The 6,000-nt window shown below is 42.6% G+C and overlaps 1 long non-coding RNA gene across 1 annotated transcript in view; it reads left to right on the top strand.

Annotated features, from left to right (window-relative positions):
• The window catches only part of LOC141052598 (uncharacterized), a 41,397-nt gene extending 36,321 nt beyond the window's left edge, over positions 1–5,076 (top strand). The window contains exon 3 of the long non-coding RNA XR_012220855.1: positions 3,980–5,076. This is a non-coding gene — a long non-coding RNA (uncharacterized lncRNA). The remainder of the gene's footprint in view (positions 1–3,979) is intronic.
• The last annotated feature ends 924 nt before the right edge of the window (positions 5,077–6,000 follow it).

Raw genomic sequence — 6,000 nt, forward strand, 5'->3', positions numbered from 1 at the left:
ATGGAGGTGATTGGCAATGCTGGTGGGGGAGGCAATGATGGAGGTGATGGACATTGATTGGTGGGGGAGGCAATGATGGAGGTGATATGCAATTATGGAGGTGGGGGGAGGCATTGATGGAGGTGATGGTCAATGATGGCAGTGGGGGAGGCAATGATAGAGGTGATGGGCAATGATGGCAGTGGGGGGGCAATGATGGAGGTGATGGGCAATGATATTGGTGGGGGCAATGATGGATGTGATGGGCAATGATGGCAGTGGGGGAGACAATGATGGAGGTGATGGGCAATGATATTGGGGAGGCAATAATGGAGGTGATGTGCAATGATGGTGGGGGAGGCAATAATGGAGGTGATTGGCAATGATTGCAGTGGTGGATGCAATGATGGAGGTGATGGGCAATGATGGCAGTGGGGGAGGTGATGATCAATGATGGTGGAGGAGGCGGTGATGGAGGTGATGGACAATGATGGAGGTGATGGGCAATAATAGCAGTGGGGAGGCAATGATGGAGGTGATGGGAGGCAGTGATGGAGGTGATGAACAATGATGGTGGAGGGAGGCAATGATGGAGATGATGGGCAATGATTGGTGGGGAGGCAATGATGGAGGTGGGGGAGGCAATGATGGAGGTGATGGGCTATGATGGTGGTGGGGAGAGGCAATGATGGCGGTGGGGGAGGCAATGATGGAGGTGATGGACAATGATGGTGATGGGGGGAGGCAATGATGGAGGTGATGAAATGGACAATGATGGTGGGGAGGAGGCAATGATTGATGTGGTGGAATGTGCAGTGATGGGGTGGTGGGGGAGAATGATAGGAGTGGTGGGGGAAAAGGCAATGATGGAGGTGGTGATGAGGACAATGATGGGGGTGGAGAGGGGCTGCATTATACGTTATGAGGGGGCTACATTATATTCTGTGGGGGACTGCATTATTCTCAGGGGACTACATTATATTCTTGGGGGGCTACAGCATACTATATGAGGGGGCTGCATTTTATTCTGTGGTGGGGCTGCATTATTCTCTCAGGGGACTACATTAAATTCTGGGGGCTACATATTACTATATGAGGGGGCTACAGTATACTCTGAGGGGCTGCATTATATTCTGTGGTGGGGCTGCATTATGCTCTCAGGGGACTACATTATATTCTGGGGGGCTACATCATACTATATGAGGGGGGCAGCATTATGCCCTATTAGGGGGCTACAGTATATTCTATGGGGGGCTGCATTATATTCTGTGGTGGTGCTGCATTATACTATATGAGAGGGGCTGCATTATACCTTATGAGGGTGCTACATTATATTCTATGGTGGGGACTGTGTTATACCTTATGAGGGGTTTCATTATATTTTGTGGGGTGCTTCATTATACCCTATGAGGGGGGCTGCATTATATTTTATGAGGGAGGCTACATTATATTCTATGAGGTGGCTACCCCTGTATGATTCTATGCCAAACCCTGCTACATAATTAAGACATGTACTACCTTACATTATACCCTGATATTAGCACGTTTTACCACACAATTAGTGGTTTTGTATTTATTTCTATGTAGCTACATAGTGTGCCCCAAGAATGATTTTCTCTGGTGCGCCCAAGGTGCTCCAGTCCGACGCTGCTTCCAGCGGCTGTATGGAGAGCAACAGCGCCAACCAGATTTGTTTTATGCCTACTACTGGATGATTATGACAATACTTGACCGTCTGTTGGGGGAGCTCTGGCCTGGAATCACTTTCCAAAATACAAATATGCGGAGATGTATTCAACCAGAAAAGCGTCTTCTGCTGAGCATGAGGTAGGTAAGAAATGAAGGATGATTGTTTGTAGTTTCCAATTGCAAAATAGATCTGTTTCCTTGCTCTCAGTACCCTTTGTGACAATTCATAAAGCAAATTACCGTATATACTTGAGTATAATCCGAGATTTTCAGCCCATTTTTTTGGGCTGAAAGTCCCCCTCTCGGCTTATATTCGAGCCATATACCGTGGGTCGGCAGGGGAGGGGGAGTGCGGGTGTCAGAGATCATGCTCACCCCCTCCTGGCGAGGTCTCTGCAGCCCAAGTGCTTTTTCCATGGTCTCGGCGCCCCAACTCTTCCTGCGTGGGAAAGTTGGGAATATACCGTGGGTCGGCAGGGGAGGGGGAGTGCGGGTGTCAGAGATCATACTCACCCCCTCCTGGCGCGGTCTCTGCAGCCCCCCTGCTTTTTCCATGGTCTCGGTGCCCCAACTCTTCCTGCGTGGGAAAGGTGGGAATATGTTTTCACCTGGTGGTGTTGTGTGAATGCACCACACCTGTAGATGCTGCGTCCCCGTGGGGATATATAATATATATATAATAAAGGAGGACAACATCATGTTTTATGGGCTGTGCTGAGGTAAATGTGTTCCAAAATTGTTCTGTATTGTCCAACAGGTTTCAAAACCGAACTGATTCCTTTCTCAGACTAAAAAAACTGTCATTCAGACATATTGTTCTATGTAAAGAGTTTTGGAGATGCTAGTGCTGAAGTCTCCTCACTGTGTTGGTTGTCACATGTACTGGAGGTCAGGCCCATACTGATCAAACATTGATAATTTATGTTCAGGACAGGCCATCAGTGTTATCACTCAGAAAAATCCACCATTTTTGACATGGACCTGAGACCTGAGATTATATTATTTTTTGAGACCACATGAAACAGTAAGCTTTTTAACTCAATTCACTTAGTGATATTACTAAGTGGTGGCCATTGTTGCTATGGTGTTGTTGTAACATGGTGCGCTGTGGTAGCGGTACATACTTGTCTTCCATTCCCTTGCATGCTTCATAAAACTGTTTGGTTGTGTTTCTCCTGTGGACACGTTTAGATTCAGTTCTGCCACGATTTGTGCAGCGCCGGACCTTTTTAAACCTACAATGAGGAAACCAGACTAGTTGGTAAAAATAAAGTCCTTTTTACTGACAAAAAAACTTACCGTATCTGCAGAGGGTACTAGGAAATAAGCTTGCTGTTTTTTTTCTGCACAATACAAAGGCACATTCTTCTTGATTATGAACTGTGGCACATTACTTGTGGTGAATGTTACAGATAAACAGCAAAACAAAATAGTTAAGTCCATCTTCCTGGTACAGGGCCACATGGGTCAATGTGTTTCGCTGTGACCACTCCACCCTAAATACACTTTCTGAGAACTTCTAAGAGAGCTCCACTGGCTACCACCTTACTAAATGTGCTCCCAACCTAGCTGACTCTGCCTTACTTAACAGCAGATTCCAGGTCTGGCTAGCACTAACAATGTTCCTAAAAGTTTCTTGTTGTAGGTGCCTCTACTTGCCTGCTTAACGAAGAGCACTGCCAAGCCACTGAAGATCTCTTGCTAAAACTTGCTCCCTTCTCTTAGTCTCTTCCCACACACACCCAATGATGATCACTTTCCTCTGATGGTGGGCTTTCTAGTCTTCAGCTCCCTAACAACTAACTACCAAAACAGGAACTTGTATGCAACAAGGTGTTACAATTCAGTTGTTAAAAGGGTGCTCCCCGGTGTAGTCAAGCACTGATTGGATATTATCAGAGTGTGTAAGGATACATCCTAGTAATACTTATTTGTCAGTTTATTCATATGTTTCGGGGAGAAATAACAAAGGAGCAACATAACACAGTTCTAAGGAAATACTCAATGTTTTAGGACTGTTCTTTTATAAAGAATACCAGTGTTTATTTAAATAGACATGTCAAAAGTGGTGACAGATTATGAGGGACATTATGGTGACATAAAAGTCACTAGTCAATATCCTCTTGACTAGTAGCCATCATATTTTTAAGATTCTTTCCTGGTAATAGTTAACGGATGATTTGTTAGTAAGACTTTGATGTGTGAAACTGTATTGGAAAAATATCCCGCAATTACATGTTAATTACTTAGTATGATTAATGTAACATTTAAGACATAAATATTAAAGTCTGCAAAATGTAATTGATCTTAGGAATTGAATTCATCATAAAGAGAACAAGGAACATGTTGTGCAGTTTTCCAATGCTAAAAAAACAAAGACATTTCCAGGGGCAAAAAAAGAAGTTTCTAAAGCCAAGATTTTCCCCGGAGATCAGACAAAGTTGGCTAGAATGGAGAATCTACCCTGAGAAGCCGAGAACTACAATTGATCTATGGACAGCTGTTTGGAAATATCTGATTGCTTAATACTAGTTTTTTCTACATACTATACTATACTAAAGAATTCAAAGGATTATTATAGGAGTGCAAAGACTTATCCATTGAGTATTCATACCACCGTCCCTTGGCAATGCATCACAGACTGATTGATAGCTGCCCTCACTTAAGGCTTCACAGCGACATTTTTCATATTTACACTTCACCACATTTCTTTCTTTAGGGTGTGTACAAAAAAGAAATAAAGCAAATATAAAAACAACAATTCAAGAACGATGTTTACAGGAATATAAGGCACAAGAAAGCCCACAATGCAGCCTAGTGGAAAGACCTCTGCGTTCACAGGCATCTGTTTAAGTGCTGATTGACAGATTAATCTCTTTTGTAGAGAAAGACTTTTTCAGCCGGTCTCACCTTCTGCTGAGGCCTTTGCCTCCTTGACAAACGCACACACAAAATTTTGTGAAGAGCTTTATTGCTAGTCTAACAAGAAAAGACAGTTGAGATTCATTCACTGAACCATGGTAAAAGCATTGAAGGGAAGGAGTTACTATGCCTTAAAATGATACTACATTTTAGGAGATGAGACAATTAACGCCCTTGCAAGTTTCTATGTGTTAACGCTGATGCCTAATCCAATAAAATATATCAAAGCATTAGAATAATCTGTTTCTTTCCCCTAGGCAATACTTCTTTAAACCATCACCTTATCTTCCTTTTGTTAAATATCTCATGTCTTTGGGAATAAATACATAAACAGAATTCTAAGACCTCCTTAATTTTTATGTATCTAGCTGATATTATTTCACTTTTAATGTATTTCTTCCTTGTGCAAGCACTCTTCATTTTGTCCGGTTAGCATGACAAGCTTTAATCGGTTAACAGAGCCATTGCATTATATATTGAGGCTCCATTGGCAGAGCTGTGTACATGTTAATAGACAGGCACCTTATCTCTAAATGCATACTTTCACCATAATACATCCTCTTGTCAGTGAGTTTAATCCTAGATTGCTACTTCATAGCATTCTCCATCTCTTACTGAAGACAAATACATTCAGATAGCAGGTGTGATTATATTATACGATTCAATATATTTGATGTGTTACCTTGTGCTATTTGTTTATTAGAATGGTATGCAAGTATAGGGATCATGCAATTCTATACTAGAAAATGTGGAGGCAGGAATTAGCCTAGTCTATTGCAAATAATTTATTAATAATAATAAAACATATACAGAATACTTTGGTTTTTAGTAAGTTTGTGAAACTTGATATCTTGGACAGGAGTTTTTGCATACGTCTATGCAACCCTATTACATATGAACTAGAGATGAACGAATTTGAAGGGAAAATGTCCACCAATCTCAAATTCAGCATAAATGTAGCACATTTGGATTCATGTTCGGTTTCCCGAGCATTTCTACTCAAAGTCGTCAAAATTCGGTCACAATTCGGTAAATCATCGCGTTTCCCTTTAAGCTTTTGTTCTGACTTTGGCTAGAACAGTGGTGCTGTAAGACTAGTGGAGGGAATGTGTTTGATGAGGGGAGAGGGCAAGTCTAGGTCAGAGGAGCTGCAGAGTGTATTTTTTTTCTTTAATAACTTAATGTGTGCACATTCAGGCAGCCAGTTAGGGTGCAGAAACCATCCACAACTGTCACGACCCAACAGGGGTTGTTTCAGCCAATGGCAGAATGCACACACAACCCAATGGTAAAGGGGAGAGGAAGGCCTGACAATAGGGATCAAGGTATTGGACACCTCCTGAGCTCTAACCTGAGTCTGTCCCTGAACTCCCCTAATGCCCTGAGTGGGTCCTTCCCACCGCCACTGTC

This window comes from Dendrobates tinctorius, unplaced genomic scaffold (assembly GCF_039654945.1).
Source record: "Dendrobates tinctorius isolate UK_male_01 unplaced genomic scaffold, ASM3965494v1 ptg000162l, whole genome shotgun sequence".
Classification (NCBI taxonomy): Eukaryota; Metazoa; Chordata; class Amphibia; order Anura; family Dendrobatidae; genus Dendrobates; species Dendrobates tinctorius.